The sequence below is a fragment of the Nothobranchius furzeri genome, chromosome 7, assembly GCF_043380555.1.
Source record: "Nothobranchius furzeri strain GRZ-AD chromosome 7, NfurGRZ-RIMD1, whole genome shotgun sequence".
In the NCBI taxonomy this organism is placed as follows: domain Eukaryota; kingdom Metazoa; phylum Chordata; class Actinopteri; order Cyprinodontiformes; family Nothobranchiidae; genus Nothobranchius; species Nothobranchius furzeri.
In genome coordinates this window covers 71,626,423-71,643,954 of record NC_091747.1, presented here as the reverse complement: position 1 = coordinate 71,643,954, position 17,532 = coordinate 71,626,423, and the positions used below count along the sequence as shown (strand labels likewise).

The following is a 17,532-nucleotide window of genomic DNA, read 5'->3' as shown; positions in this document are numbered from 1 at the left end:
CCCCCTGCTGGAGAATAACCGCTGCTGTGATTTTGTCAGACAAGTAACTTCTTATACTTGTGTTGAAAACATGATTTAAATAGCAAAGTGATGTTTTTTATTTATGAAAGTGCAGCTGCCACATTCAGTCAATGAGTCAAAGTGTTTAAAGTAACACCAAATAGTTTTTTAAACATCACGCTAGAGCTTGGACTTTGAGCTCAGTGATTGTTGGGTTAGGAACTCGACCAGTTTCACATTTGATACCACTCTGCAGCCCTTTGCTGGCCAGATACAGTTTTGTGGAGGGGATAGTTCTAGGGCAGGGGTCGGCAACCTTTTCCCATCAAAGAGCTATTATTACCCGTTTCCCGCAGTAAAGAGAACACTGGGAGCCGCAGCAGCCGCGGCGTTGTGGGTGGGCCTAAAGGACCTGGGCCCACCCCAGCCGAGAGCTGCTTTAACCGATCACAAATGATGGCAACCAGTACCGGTCGCTCATGTACATCAAAGGAATCTTTCAACAGAAGATAAATAATAAAACAATTTGTACACAGTTGATCCAGAAGTTGAAGCGCGTCTGTGCCTACAATATTTTGATATTTTTCACCCAGTTAGGGGGTTTTAAAAGTTGAACACTTGGCTTTTTGACGCGTCACACGTCTCCTTTAAACTGTTCAGAATACTAATCCAGGCTCCGTCTCCGTGGATTGTTGCAGTTGAGATTTGTACAAAATTAAACTTTACGTTAAACAATGTTGAAAAGGATTTGATTAATTCTTTATTTTCCCTCATTTACAGTGTAGTGATGTGTCGGTCGCGAACGAACTGGCTGTAAGAGCCGGCTCGTCGTTGGGAGCCGTCACCCCCTCCCGTCTTGTTTTGGTGAAAGCCACAGGCGATTGGTCAACATGTGTAACTGCGTGTCCAGACTGTCCACACAGAACAGTAGGGGCGAGGAAGAGGGAGTATCAGACTCAGACACAGCAGAGCACATTCAGGCGGAGGGAGACGAGAGGGAATGAGGAGGAGGAAAAAGGTGAGAGAGAGAGGAGAGTGCGACGAAGACGGTGAGAAAATGAGCGACAGCAGTCGGAAAGTTGATATTTCTTAAAGTGTTCAGTAAATAAATCCATATAAATGATAAATATTTGATATATTGGATTTTTTACATTAGTAAATAATTTTACATGTAGTTGAGCATCATTTTTGTTATAAATGTGCTCTAGGCAACAGAAAATCTGAGGAGCCACTTGGGAGCCAAAAGAGCCGGCTCTTTTTGGTGAGCTGAGCCAAAAGAACCGGCTCTCTAAAAAGAGCCGGACTTCCCAGTGATAACGGCTCTGGTGTTAATCAAGTTTAATTTTTTTTCTCTTTGCAACAATCTTCACAAGAAGGCAAAAAAGTTAAATGGCAGGGTTCACATTGCCCGGATATTTCCGGTATTAGACCGTTTGTTTTGACGGAGAAAGAATTACCCCGAAGCATGCAGATGCGCTGGCATTTTAATCGTTACGCACATCGCGGAGGTAGCTACATCAGTCATGAATAGATTCCCATCAGAACATCTGAGCTGGACACTGCTCTGCGCTGCTCGCTGTCAGCGCACACGTAAGGTGCACAGCGAGCTGAAGATGTGTAGATTGGGGCTTGGAGCGCGTCGCAGAACCAGAGCGCATGCGGGAAGATTCCTCCCACTGAAGCGAGTGTTTTCCAAACCCCATCTCTCAGAGAGACTTGCCACTTAGAAAATGTTCCCTGATTGTGGAACTTTGGCTGAGTAGCGCTTGTTCCTGCCTCCAATGTGGCGACACATCCATGAGCCGTCTGAGGCAAAAGTCCAGAGGCCTCATTTATCAAGCTGGCTTACGCACAATACGGTGTCGGAAAACTGCGTAAGCAACTTTCCACATAGACTTTGGGATTTATGAAAGAAAACGTAGCGGAAAAATGTGCGCAACTTTAAGTTGACTAAGGACCTGACTTACACACATTTTGGAGAGCACCTGCAGTGCTGCTGCTGAGAAGGATACAATTATGAATTCCTGCAGCATTATCACTTGTACTGCTTCGTTTTCACACAGAACAAGACCCCCCCCCCCACACACACACACACACACACACACACGTGCGCGCACACACACACACTCACACACGGCCTGAAGCACAGAATACGGAATGCATGTTACGACCTCAACCTGGTCTAGGATCCTGGGAGGCCTAACACAGAAACATGAGCATGAATAATAAGCGTTCTGTCACTAAGTCACAACCAAAGAAGTAATTTTATTAACAAAAAGCGTCCCTAAGGGAGAAAACCTGGGTAATAAAACAAAGGGAGTTTTAATCTAAGCAGCGGAAACAAAACTGAGGACTTTAGTAACTTAAAGAGCACCAGAATGAGAACTAAAACTCTGGTTCCAAAAAGAGAAACCAGGAACAAAAGAAGCTTGCCTGAAGGCCTTACCCAAAAAGTCCACTGGTGAACTAACTCACCCACACAACCAAAAGCTCAGTCAAGAGCAAGGGACAACCAAGTCTCAAAACCTGAAGGTTTTCCCATGCAAGTGGAAACTTAAACCATCCGGGGGCAACTATGAATTCTAAAGTTCCCAAACACAAGTGTCTCTCTCAATAATCCTCTCCTGTCCTCTCCTTCAGTCCTCTTTCAGTCCTCCTTTTCATTCAGTGCAGCGGTGATTTTATCTGCTCCAGCCGGGGGATTTCCTGATGCGAATCAGCTGTGTGAGTGTGGCTGGGCGCTCTCCAGGGTGCTGACCATGGTGCTGAAACGGAGCGGAGTAGAAGCCGGGCGCTGGGGAACTCGGGGCTCGTAACAATGCGGAATATCAGCAGGGGGACAGATTGAGACAGAACGTCATGCGTCTGTGACAGTGTGTGTCCTGTCACTGTGACCCGATTGATCATGCGCCCTGGCTACTTGGACAAGGGGGATCTCTGTTTGGCTGACTGGTTAGTGCGCGTGACTTTCACCCGGGAGTCTGGGGAAACCTGATTGGACCATTTTTTTTTATATCCGCCACAGATCTCTCTGAAGAATTCACAACATTGACGGCTTCAGCAACGCTGTGCCACTCCGTGGATTTTCTCTTATTTGTTTTGCAAAAGCACTTCCTTTCATTTCTCCACCTCACCCACAAGTACCTGGATTTCTGCTTGTGAAATAGCGCTTCCTTGATCAGCCTTGATCTACAGTCGCCATGTCATTGGCAGAGCGCTGCAACAGCCGGCTTATGTATACGCATGAGATCCACAAGGCACCTTGCATTGACTATTTGTGGCAGTAAGTGGGCGTGGTGAGGGCGGGATGTGACTAAAAAGCAGCTGAGAACCTTTCTAGATAGTTTCTGATTTATGAAGCGGAGACTTGCGTGCAGCTGTGCGTACTCCATGTTTGATAGATCACAAACCTGCTTGGCGTAAGTACATTTTTTTTGCTGAGCTTAAGTACGGTTTTAGTGAGGATTCTACGCAACGTTTGATAAATGAGACCCCTGGACCTCATTTCCTCTTCAGCGCGGAAAGCTCCTTTAGAGACATTTGATTAAGTACAAGCAGGTGACCTGTTCAGATTTACGCAAACAATCTTTACATTTAGAATTGGCATACAGATAATAATGTTAAATAAAATACATTTTAATTAAGTACTCGTTCATTATTTTACAAGCACAGAGAGCCTCATCAGATGGATGAAAGAACAGCGGGTTGTTCTACGGGGTGCTCTTATACATACATTACCGCTGTTAGCTCTTTCAGTTTGGCCTAATGGTAGAGTGTGTCCACCCTGGGACCGGGAGATCGGGATTCAGATCCAGTCAGGTCATACCAAAGACTTTAAAAATGGGAGTCAAGGCCTCCCTGCTTCACTGCTGCACTGTGCCGCACCACACAGGGATGGGTCAAATGCTTAGTGTGTGACTTAAACTTTCTGTTGGCATCCTGGTAGAGCCTGGAAGTGAAAGTAAGAGTAATGCCAATAGCTGTAATGCATGTACAAGAGTCTCCCTAGAACACCTATTTGAAAACTACAAACTTAATGGCAGTAGCAATAGTAAATACAAACATGGGTCACTTTCATAAGACGCATCATGCCAGCAAACCAGAGAGTAAAACCAACAGGGTGAGGACATGTGGTCTGAGTCTACAGCACATAACTAAAGGGATGAGTCAGGCTAAAGCCTGGTTTATGCTTCTCCGTCTGCGTCAGTGCGGAGACACGCAATGTCCTTGCGTAGGGCTCCGGCAGGCACGCAAGTACGTACGGAGTCAAGCCCACTTTTTTAAACATACGTCGAACCAGACGGATTACGCAAGCTTGTGATTGGTCAGGACGCCGCTGTTGTTTACAGCACCGCCATTGCAAAGAGAGCCGAGGATAACTAGCGGCAGACACGGAGAAGCTTGAAGAATACCTCGCGAAAAAAACTCTAAAAATATGAACGTTTCATCCTCCCGTGACTGGAGGAGTGAAAAGATGTGCAGCAAGCGTTTTATTTGTGGACGGAAATGACAGGAAACGTGGGTTTAGAGGTGGAGAGCGCATGAAGCGGTGGGAGAATGAGAGACAAATATGTCCGTGTTAAAAGTCTCTTATATACACAAAACACACAATATAAACACACTATCTTGGACCGATACATGACAGGATACCACAGAACAGCACTACGCCCTCTGTGGTCCTGCCGGGCAATTGCTTTGCAACACTCTCCAGGAGACGGAGAAGTATGAGAGCAAAACGCTTCCGTCAATCCGTGCGTGTCTGTCCCTTGCGGAGCTGACGTAGAAGCATAAACCAGGCTTAACCCCAACTAGACAGGATGGCATCCTCAGGGATGGAAGCTGGTTCACCAGAGAGGAACCTTGTCCTGAATACTTCCTGGTGCACCATGATTTCTTACACTATAAGACTGAAATCCACATGTCTACTCTAACAGAAATGATGTTTCAGTAGATCAGACCGCAATCTATCCTCTGTTGGCCAGGCCAAAGGCTCGTCGAATGTACTTTGTGGACAGTTAGCATCAGTCTCAAAGACCTAAATTTGTCTCAAGGTTTGCTGCCTTAGGTTTACAACGGGCTTTTCATTCCCCATGAAGTGTTAATATTAGGTAATGCATTACTGAGCAGACACCCATTCCCTGACCCATTGTAGGCTACTAACCTTAAGGACTCTTCATAGTTAATATCAGGAATGTTAATAAAGGGATACTTTGTTTATTAATGCTTAACAATGCAACATTTATAAAGGGACCCTTATCTAAAGTGTTTCCTTAAATCATTTATTTTCTATGTTCAATGCAACATTTTTTACTGCCCTTACATAGTTTTGCTTTTTGTAGTGTTTCAATAAAGCTTAAAATAAAATACAACTAAGCTCTGAGCACCACAGTAACCCGCCAGCGCTGTGAAGCCAGCAGCTTCAAAGGGCGATTATCGAAGAAGTGTGTTTTTCAGGAGAAGCACGGATTAGAATCATGTTCACATTCTGATTCTATTAACAATAGCCTCATGCTCGTAATCCGAATGGTTTACATCCGCGATTTGCTGTCGTTTCGACGGGGATGCACATTTCGGCAGGCATGCTCTTTTTGGCACCACACCAGCAACGTTCTCATACCCGCAATGGCTAGGTTCCTTCAACTTTTTGCTGAAGGATCAACACCATTTGTTAATTTATTGTTCTAATTGAAAAATGTGAACCATCCCATCTGTTAGCCTTCAAATGCTAACCAGCGTCTTCCAGTATTTTCACTGATCCATGATGCAGGTTTTCCCACAACTTCTGGATCTGTTTTTTCTCCCTTCTGCTGTCCACCAACAGAGTATCTGTTGATCCTTGGACCAGAATTTATTCCAACCCACTGCACAGATGATAGGCATTCATTTATCTTTGTTTAATTTTGGTCTTTTAAATAACAAGGAAGAGGTGGATTTCTATGATACCATTCCATTATTAGTCAGTATTTTGGTAATTTGTGATTTGTAAGTAGAGGATAGTCTTCTAAAATAAATCTTAATAGGCTAGATCAATAAACTGTGATCAATTAGGCATAGCATTGCAAATATTAAATATTTATATTTAGGATAAGTGTAGGCGTAACACTAGAAACCCTAACCCAACACAAAAGATGTGGATTGGACTGAAAGAGGAAAGAAAGTGTTCAGCCTTCCCAGGTGTGTCTTCTCTGTCATAAGAAGGTAGTGTTTAAGTGGAGGTGGGGGTCTATGCTCCCCCTCCTCTGAGCGCCCTGACTTAGTGTGGAAGGCCTGATGCTGCCGGGGCAGACGGCTCCTCTGATGGTGTTTCTTGGCTCATCTGGACTCAGCCTAATATAAATTGTTACTGGTGTGTGTGTGTGTGTGTGTGCTTGCATAGGTCTGTTAATGTTTTTAAACTGTTACGGGAATTTGGGGTCATTTTCAATCAATCAAAGCTTTATTTATAAAGCGCCTTCCGCAACCCTGTCAGGAAGCCCAAAGCGCCGAACATGGTACAGTTGTAAGTAAATATATTGAATAAATCAACAATAAAAGCAATTCAAATTACAAAATACAAATTACAAAATACAAATTACAAAATAGAAATTACAAGATAGAAATTACAAGATAGATGAAACATTCTGGTACAGGACAAATGTGTGAAACACATTTGGATTGAGTGAACCAATGAAAACTGAAATAAATTCAACATAAGAGGGCCAAAGTGCTTTGTAAAGCACTTTGTTTGAAAAGTGCTTTATTAATAAAATTTGATTGATTGATTGATTGATTGATTGATTGATTGATTGATTGATTGATTGATTGACTGATTGATAAGAAACCCTCAGTGGTGACCCTGTCAGCAGTGCTGTTACACCATAATTTATTATTCTGTTGACATTTTTAGAATCGTGACAGATGTAACAGTTCTGTCTCTTAAGTTTAATGTTCCTTTGTTGTACGTGACTGCAGCCTGGATCACGCTTGGAAGATATCGTGCTCTTTTGGTTAAATAAATGTTTAATTAAAAAAGGTAAACGGGTAAAACTGTTCATTATTTCTACGCATGCGTGAACCATTTGAAGGCGTAACCAATAAAAGAAACCCCACACTGCTGGGGCTTAAGCGCGTGGGTGGGCCACTGACAGTGGTTGAGAGTCAGCAGCCGAGGATTATTGGCAGGCAGAGATGAATCAGAGGCATCGGAACCAAACGGAACCGTCGTCCGGACGGGAAACAAGCTCCAGGTGAGAAACCGACAGGAGATGAATAACGATCGAGGCCAGACTGCGCTCACGCGAGCTAAAGACATGATGATGCGATGCTGAGGAGACGGATGCTGAACGGCGGGTGCGCGCGCGCGCGCATGTGTATTTGAGTGAGGTCACAGGGTGGCTCTTAAATCTGTAGAAACGTCAGTAAAGCTTAATTGTATCAGTCATGTTTGGGTTTGATCCAAAAACACAACACGTAGAAAAATACGTCAGAACGAAACTGCAGGCCAAAAGGAATGAGGCGTTCAGGAGCATCGGAAAGGGTGGGACTAAAGTTGCCTCACACAGGTGCTGCTACAGAGGACGTGAAGGTGCTTAAAAGACAGTACCTTCAACAAACGTGAAACAGAATAGTTGCAATCCCATATGTGTATTTGAAGTTGTAGTAAATAAAATGTATCTTTAAAATACTGTAAATACGGCATCTGATAAGCTAGTAGTTATATAATATAATTCTCCCACAATACAAAAAAAATGCTTAATTGTAAAGAGCACATTGCTTATTCTGCATAGTTTAAGCAGGTATTTTGTTATTGTGATTTAAAAGCTAAGACTGTTTTAGGGCAGAAAAAAGTTGACGCAGGCCTGAAAATGTCAACGCACAAATAGTTCAACCACAAGCAGGGCCAGATTAAGACTTTGTTGTACCCTGGGCAACAATATTAAAGGGCCCCATCATCACGACCCAAGGATCACCATAATATGGTCACATACAGAATATTTTACTGTAATATGCAGTAAATATACTCAATACTTGAATGCCTGATGTCACGTAACCCGCTCAGGGTAACCTTTGACCCACCTCGTGTGGACTGACCAATGAGGAGAGGGTCTTAACTTGAGGCCCTCTCTTCATTGGTCAGTCTGCATGAGACTGACTCTCAACTGACGTCCAAAGTCGTAGGCAGCGAAGCGTCTCTGTGCAGCGCAAAAGCCCGGGTGGACAGTTTGTTTAATGTAGGGTGACCATATTTCCATTTCCAAAAAATAGGACAGGGTATCTGTGCCTATGACGTCACACTATGGCAACGCCACACAAACCACGTTGGGTCCCTTTTTTTTTGTAAGAACTAAATTAATATCAGATTCTGCCAATAAAAGGGCTCTAAAACAGTTCATATGTAAATATTTTGTATATTTATTGCAAAATCTCATTTTTCTGCTTTAGTGCTGCAACAAGGTTTTATTAATAATAAATTATTTTACCTTTTGTTTTACTACAGCATCGGTACGCTTCCTGTGCACAGATTATTAAGGATGCTTGTTTCAGATGTGAGATTAGACGATAGGATCAATGATAAAATAAGTTGTCCCACACTCCATGGAAACTTTCAGAGAATCCACAAATAGTGGCTTTCAGATGGTTTTGTTACTTTTTACAAGTTTAGAAAAGCAGCAGATGAGACAGCGTGTCTGATAATTTAGTTTTTCATCTGATAATATTAGAACATGTCAGTAATGTCTGAGGGGCTTTTATAAACACTGTATAACTAATACTACTGGAGAGGGTAGGAATTACACAGAGGCTTCTGGGGAGCCCAGTTATGGGGGGGTGGGGGGTGGGGGGGGCATTTTGCCTTGGCCCCCAAAATGCCTTACAACGGCCCTGGGTGTGTGACTGAGTTTTGAAGGTGATCTGAATTGTATCAGATGTATAAATATGACATGTGTATAACTTATTGTTTTATAAAAACGTGTAGCGGAGATAAATCTACCTACATTTTACTTTTCAACACTTTGTTTTGTTTTCTTGTTTTTATTTAACTATTTCCTGTCCTGTCTGTCTCTCATCCTCCTGCATCTCCTCTTAATTCTCCAGAAAAACTGCTGCCTGGATTCTTACTTTTTCACCTCACCAGTTACTTTTGAGCAGATCAAAGGGATCTCCTGACCGTAGCGGAGAGCGCGTTTCGATGCTGCGTCAGTGAGGTGAAATCACCGCAGCACAGGTGATGAGCTCCGCAGTAGCAGAGCGCTTCAGGCACAAATAAGACAGAAAGTAGAGAACATGTGCGGACATGAACGATCGTGTGTTAATTGTAGTTTTTTGGTTGCGCCACTTAAGAGAATTAACCATGCGCTGGACGCAGCAGCAGCCTGGAGCGCACCAACGATCATCACTCTGCCACTCTCTGTGCTCTCTGCTCAAAAGAACGCCCGGTACACTGAGAGTCCATAAATGATGTAATATAGGTAGAAACCGTTTTCCTGGCTCTCCCTGCATGTGTAGGATATCCAGCTCCCCCATAATTCGATCCCTGCTCCTGGATGAAAACCGGACATTTTCATCAATACAAGAATCCCGGACGCCCCGGACAGAGAGTGAAAAGTGAAAACGGCAACGTGTACCTGCGGTGTCCGTGAGGGCGCGCGGGGTTGGTTAGCGTTCCTCCTACGTCCGTCACAGCGGTGGGTGGGGTTTGAGTGGGTGCGCTTTACCGACTTCCGGGGAGGTTTGTTACCAGAAGACGAGATGAACGACTCTATACAGGGACTTGGCTCTCATCATTCACCTTGAAAACCCGTTCAAAAGATTCGATTCGTTCATGAATGTCACATCACTAGTTCCAAAGTCCTTCAAGATGCCTCCTAAAGATCCCTCTACTCAAGTCTCTTTTCCTCCTGCCTAGTCTCTGTTCCAACTAGCTCCAGTGCTCACCTGCTAGCCAATGGCTAAGCTAGCAATGTTTACTTGAGTTCCACCATAGACATGTTTATATAAATGTTTATATACCGTAAATCCTCTAATACAGGCCCAGGCCTGTATTTGACTCAAGCTCATCAAGCTCCAGGCCTTTATTGGAAGGAAGGCCAGTATTAGAGGCAGGCCTCTATTTCTATTTGAGCGAAATGAACTAATGGTTTGTTGGAGTTTTTGACAATTAAAATTGCGCCCACATTTTCAAAGTTAAACACATTTCTTTTAACAACGGTAGTTTCTGCTTCAGCCCTCTCCCCCCTCCTCCTGCGCAGTGGCCGCAAACTCACTGATGCGCCTGCAGCCTCTCAGAGTTCCTGCTGCTCTAAACATTAAAATAATTATTTCATTTTCTGTTCCTCACTTCTGATAACCTTCAATGGTGTCTGTTTGTTGCAACCACCAGGTACAAAAACTAACTTGTTTTTTTTTTTTTTTGACTATTTTTCTGTCCTGTCTGTTTATTATCTTCCTGCATCTCCTCTCAATCCTAAAGAAAAACTGCTACCTGGGTTCATATATATTCACGTAATGAGTTACCTTTGAACTGCAGTTCTAAAAGATCTACCGACCGCAAAAACAGCGGAGTGCTCGCTGCTTGCCGGCCGCATCAGTGATCGGTGCGTCACCGGATGACAAGTTGATGCGCCCCGCTCCACAGCAAAACGCATCAGGTGCAGATAAAAGACATAAAACATCAAAGGAAATGAACCGACATGAACGATCGCGTGTTAAATAATTTGGCAACACCTGATTGTTACTGTGGCCGTGCTCAGGAGGCAGATCTACAGACCGCAAAAACAGCGGAGTGCTCCGTGCTTGGTGGGCACATCAGTGATCGGTGCGTCACCGGAGGACAAGCTCATGTGCCCCGCTCCACAGCATGCAGCGAAACACATCAGGCGCAAATAAAAGACAGAAAACATTAAAGGAAATGAACCGACATGAACGATCGCGTGTCAGTACCAACGCTCTGGCACAGCCTCCTCTTCGTCTCCGCACGGTTAAAGTTACCCTCGCGGTCTATCACTGGCAAATCAAAAGTGAGACGATGACACAACCGCCCCCCGTACTTGCTTGTAACCACATTCCACCCAGCCAAAATTGGAGACCCGGCCTTTAATTGAATACCGGCCTGTATTAGAGGATTTACGGTACATGTCTATGATTTTCACAGCGTTTCCTTGGCTCACGCCAGCTTTATCAAATAAATGGAATGGAATGGAATGAAGTCCCTCAGTTTTGGTTTCATCAATAATTTTTACCTGTTTTGGAACAATTTTTCCATTTTCAGATGAGGCGGTATTCACCCTAACCATAATGGCTCAAACATGCTAACTGCTAATATCCGGTATGCTGTGCAGTCCCATATATATATATATATATATATATATATATATATATATATATATATATATATTGGGGATTCCCTTTCACAGACATGACTGTTTACATTCCAGCCAACTACACCTTCTTCGGCCATCGGTCACACCAACACTCCAAATAGCATCACCCCCTACAGTTCTCCCGCAATGCAACAGTCTTCTGTGTGTCTTCCAAAGCTCAAAATCCCCAAAAAAATTTTCTGCTGACAAACCCCAAAGCTTTCTTTATCCATTTCATTTACCAACCAGCAAAGGCATAAACTGTATTTATGGCCGGAGAACCCAGAAACGCACTAGATGTGTACGACCCATTCCTTTCCTGCCAGGATTAAAGCCATGAAAAACACACTGCTGCCCTTCTGAACAATGTTGTGAGTAAATAAGTCGTTGGGTCACAGGTAAGCTTCATATATATGAAATTGCATCGCTGCAGTACTTTCATTCTGAAATTTACCTGTGATTTTTACGCTAAAACCGTGTACGATTTCCTGTCTAGCCCTATGTTAACTGCAGGAATCGACGCATCCCAGAAGCGGCACAGGGCAAAAGTAAAAGCCAGTCCTATCTAAGCGGCGCGGCTTGCCACTTCTGGGACGTCTGGAAATTGCTGCGTCGCTGCTAGTTTGGAACAGTCCATAGACTATAATGTATTCTATCTGAAACTGTGACGTTCCGCTGCCACTCCACGCCGCTGATGCTTTCAGTGTTAAGCAGGGATTAGACTGCTGGAGGACATACTGACCACTTTCCACACTCGACTACTTTCTTCTACAATCTGCTCTTTAACTGTATTATTTCCTGCTATTTCAGCTGTTAACTTTATTTTTTCTCTAAGTGTTTTTCTCCCCAGAAGAAGCTTCAATGATGTTCTGCTGAGGTGTGGTGGCCTCATGGAGGGGGCCATCGTCTAGCACACTGTTGCTAACCACTTAAACATTCTCCCTCCCCTGATAACATTTTACTCTCTTTGACATTGAATGTGCTACTACTAGTTTACCCGTTTAATTATAGATTCACTAGGATAAATACAATAAAGTTAATCTCTCACCAAATAGAATATTTACTAAGAAATCACAATGTAACCAAAGAAACACTACTTGGTATATCCCATACCATATTTATTTATAAAGCACCATTTCAAAATAGCATGGCAGCTAACCAAAGTGCTGTACATAAAAAGCCAAATGCTTGACCAAGAAACACAATAAGAACAGGCAAAATACATAAGAACAAAGCATAAATAGTCGGAGATATAAATTCCTACTAAAAACAATAAAATAGGAGAACAGTTAACAGCACTATAAAATAAAATTATGCGACCAATGATAAAAACATTTGAAATGGCACAAATAAAACGAAATAAAATACCAGATGGTGCGAGGTGCCAAAAGTGAGCAACTAAATCATAAAAATGGAATTAAAAACTCAAATCCGGTGCTAGATTGTCATGAAAAGTGTCACGGAGGGAAGGCAATGCTAAAGAAGTGCGCTTTCAGGGCCGACTTGAAACTGCTAACAGAGGGAGCCAGACGCACACGGAGGGACAGAGAGTTCCAGAGTTTTGGGGCTGCATAAGAGAAGGCACGCTCCCCCCGTGATTTGTACCGAACCTTTGGAACAACAAGCAGCAGATGATCTGCTGACCGATATGTTATGTGTGTGTGTGTGTGGGTGGGCTGGTGTTGGTGTATGCGTGTGTCTGCTCTGTCTTCTCCAACCCCAGTGAGTCATGGTGGATGGCTGCTTATACTGAGCCAGGATCCTCTGGAGGTTTCTTCCTGTTAAAAGGGTGTTTTCCTCTCCACTGTCGCTAAATGCTTGCTTAGTATGAGGATTGCTGTAAAGCAGGGGTGGGCAATCCCAGTCCTCGAGGGCCGCTGTCCAGCAGGTTTTACTTGTTTCTCTGCTTAAACACACTTGGTTTGAATCTACTAGTGATTAACAGGCTGCTGCAGAGCCTGATGAGCTGCTGAACAGGTGATTCATCCAGGATTCATCCAGGAATCAGGTGAAACAATTTTTCACCAGGCCTGACAAGTTTGCAAAATATTGTGAGTTTGGGGTATTTGGGGTATGATAAGGTCCCCAAAAAGCCATTCAAAGCGGGCTTAGAATAACAAAAAATAAACAGCAAAATCAAGAGGCCTTCGCAGCGCTTTCGCTGCTCGGGCCTAATAAAGTTTTAAGTATCAGGCGTGACATTAAAGCAGCAGCTTCGATGCTGCACCTGAGAGTAAATCTGTAAGGCTTGTCGCCAGCATTCAGACATCACAGCCAGACAGGACACGGGAAAAATAAGTAAATAAAAAATCAAAAGACTAACAAATTAATCAAGCTTCAGCTCGTAAGTCCCTTAAACATGCGTGAGAAACAATTCCAGATTGTATAAATAAAAAGTGGGCATTGTCCTCAGGACTTACTGCTCAGGACTGAGCCCAGGGGAAAGTGCTGGCCAAGGACAAATCTTCTGCACACTATCCTGGTCCTGGACCCCATTCGTCAGTGGCCTGAGGGTAGCTTGATATACCGATGCACGCTGTAGTCAGATACACACCAGCTCCAAGCGATGCTGCCTTCACACACAACTCGTTCGGGGTCAGGGCTTTTTCTGAATAGGAGGAAGTTTGGTGATTCTATGTTTATGTATTTAGCAGACGCTTTTGTCCAAAGCGACTTACAAGTGATAATCGGCATGTTGCCCTTGAGGCTAACAACAACAACATTTTTGATTCTAGACTAAAATCCTCCTTATGAGAGAGGGATCTTAGTTTATCGGTCAGCCATGCATCTAAAATCCTGTTTTCTAGCGGACATCAGACCCTCCGTCCTGGATTCATTTATTAATTCATCTGTGTTTATCTCACAACACATCTGTGCTGGAGCTCCAGCAAATCTTTCCAAAGCTTAAAGTGATCTCGTATTTCTGAGCTGTGATCTGGCTGAACCCTCCTCTATGCACTCCCATCCGAGAGAGAGCCCCTGATGTGTGTTCAGTCATTGTTTTCCTACCTCGATCAGAATTCATATCTTGTACAAGTTCACTCATTCCTACCTGTGTTCTTACTTGTGTATCGTGTCCTGATTATTGAACACGACCTTCGGCACATTTAAAGACCTCCTGTTTGTCATACATAATACAAGTTCATTTTGTACTAAAGGCTAAACACGAGCAGTGTTGCCAACTGGTTTTGACTGAAAGTAGCTGAAGTTCCCCCCAAAAGTCGCTAGATGTCGCCAGATGACGTCATGTGCTAATTTACATATTGATGACGTCATTACACCACATTGGCGTTCATTTTCCCCATAGCGTAACTCAGACCTCCTGCTCTCCTCATTCTCACAGCCATTTTCCTAAAAAGCTGTTTTTTTTACACCTCATAGTTTCTCTACTTCTCTGTTGTGTATTCTCTCCATCGTGATAATAGCGGCGCACCGAGCAAAAGGGAGCGGGTGTCTCATAGTATAACCATCCCTGTGTCACTGAAGGAAATTCAGATGAGCCACAGAGCTGAGTGTGTAAATGGGATGGTAGTTGAAACTCCCGATGACTGTATTGACATATTGTTTGGATTATTTAGAGGGAGTTCCTACAGTTTAATTGGTATCAGTTGCTATTCTCGCTTGTAGTCCGCATTTCACTTCTCTTCTGTTATGTGTGCTAAATACTGGTTTATTTGTGTATTATTCCATTTACTCCATGTGTATCCATCCATGACGTCAGTTCAGTTGAGGTGTGGTATAATGCCAGGCTAATTGGCAGCATGGTTTAGTAGTGTGGTACTTGCAACAGCAGTACCTTGGTTTGACCACCAGAGGTCCCTGGAGACCATATAATTTGTCAGTGCCTCTGAGGCTGGAAGTCACAATATTTACTCTGTGTAACCCTTGAATGTGCATCATTTGGGAATATATTTGTTTTTGAATAGTCTTTAACATTTGCATATTTATTTCACCATTTGTACAGTCCTTTTACATCATTCTTTGTATTTATTTTCCAGACCACACGGAACCACAGAAATGTATAGATGTCCACACTTCTACGGTCAATAAATACGTAAAACTGTCTCTCCGTGCCCTGCTCTCTGACCGGAGTCCTTATCTTGAAGATACTGTCAGATCAGCAAATAACTTCCAGAGTTCCCACTCTATCACAGTGTTCGTTATGGCCAAACTGTGGCTTGCACAGAAGTCCAATAACGAAACACCACTCGAGTTCAGATCAGGTGGGCCGTTCCTCCCAATCACACCCCTCCAGGTCATGCTGTCATTGCCCACGTGAGCATTGAGGTCCCCCAGCAGGACAATGGAATCCCCTGATGGAGCACTATCTAGCACTCGTCCCAGGGACTCCAAAAAGGGTGGGTACTCTGAACTGATATTTGGCCCATAAGCACAAACAACAGTCAAGACTTGTTCACTGACCCGAAGGCGTAGGGAAGCTACCCTCTCGTCCCCCGGGGTAAACCCCAACACACGGGCAGAGAGTCTTGGGGCTAACCAAAAGCCAACCCCAGCTCTCCACCTCTCACCCGGAGCAACTCCAGCAAAGGAGAGTGTCCAACCCCTCTCAAGGACTTGGGTTCCAGAGCCAATGTGTCGAGGTGAGTCCGACAATACCTAGCCGGTACCACTCAACCTCTGCCACAAGCTCCTGCTCCTTCCCCACCAGCGAGGTGACGTTCCATGTCCCAAAAACCAGTTTTCTTGTCCGGGGATCGGACCGCCAAGGCTCCCGCCTCGGTCTGCCACCCGATCCACACTGCACCGGACCCTTCATGTTCCTCCTGCGGGTGGTGGGTCCACAGTTGGATGAGCCCATGTATCCGGTTCGGGCTGGGCCCGGCCGGGCCCCATGGGCGAAAGCTCGGCCACTAGGCGCTCGCTCACGGGCCCCAACCCCAGGTCTGGCTCCAGGGTGGGACCCCGGTAACCCTCCGCGCCGGGTACTCAGACTCTTTGATTGTACATCCATGAAAGATCCTCTGTACTGGCATTATCCCGTTACACAATAACACCAACTGCAATATTATAATCAGTACTCATGCAATACCGGATTTACATTGCATGACTGTGTCTCTTGCAGTATGCTGCATAGTGTTGGAACCCGAGTTTTTTCATTTTTTTAATTCGTGGTTTTTAGAGGTCGAAGGTTACAATACTAGACTGATGTACCTTTGTTATTATTTATCTTCAAATTATTCTCTAAGTGTTGGTGCTGCTGTAAGAAGTGAATTTCCCCACTGTGGGATCAATAAAGTCTATTCTGTTCTATGAAATTATCAACATCGTCGCTATTTGAATTTAAGTTCTCTTTCCCATAAGCAGCAGTGTGTTTCATTTTATGTAACACCTAGTTCCTGTTCAGGAGAATGTGTGTGTGCTTGACTTTGTGGTGACCCGATGACCTCGTCCTCTGTCTTTGTTGTGTGGGCCTGACCAAGGTGTACTGATAATCCGAACTGAGCCAATATTTTACACAACTAATCAGATACTTTCAGACAATGAAATACAAATCTGATTCGTGTGAATGATTTGACATTTTTTGAATGGATCAGTTACATATCTGTTTGAGCACACAGATAACCTGGTCCCTGCCCTAAGCAGCAATGTCAGTTTTTCTTAGTGTTCTGCCTTTTTGTCTATGATATAGTCTGATAAATAATCAGTTTTATTTTACATCCACCAAATTAATTTTAGATTAGATATTACAGAAAACGAGAACGGCTAGCCGACAAATTAAAAATGTGCCCTTGTTAATTACAAGTCAGGAACGCTCGCTGGCTGCTTCCAGGCGCATGACTTGTAGCTGGCGAGCGACGTGTTGGAGACCCTTGCGTCAGGCAGTCTTTGGACCAGAGCTGTGAGGGACATAAACTGCATAGATGGCATCAGCTTAGGATTGGTGCTCATTTTAAATGGCTTCAGCATCAACTTTGGATGATTTCCTTTATTTAAAAACAAGACGTATTTGTTTCTTCTTCTTCGATGGTGCATAGCAGACTACCCCGATGACTGATTTCCGAAGCTATGAATACGTCACGTTGTCTGTTGCTCTGATTGGTTCTAGCGCTGTCCAATTGCGTGCAGAGACCATCATAGATTCTGCCCCAGAACAGAGCTCTGTCTACGGGACTGTAGGATGGCTTTCCAGAATAATAATTTGGGAAACCTTGCATGGCTAAATAGATGCCTCCAT

General features: G+C 44.0%; 1 protein-coding gene across 3 annotated transcripts in view; it reads left to right on the top strand.

Moving 5' to 3' along the window:
* The first annotated feature begins 60 nt into the window (after positions 1–60).
* The window catches only part of ttbk1a (tau tubulin kinase 1a), a 112,497-nt gene continuing 95,025 nt past the window's right edge, over positions 61–17,532 (top strand). For all 3 annotated transcript variants that reach the window (XM_070553698.1, XM_070553697.1, XM_070553696.1), the window contains exon 1: positions 61–7,226. The gene's annotated coding sequence lies outside the window, so the exon portion shown is untranslated. The remainder of the gene's footprint in view (positions 7,227–17,532) is intronic.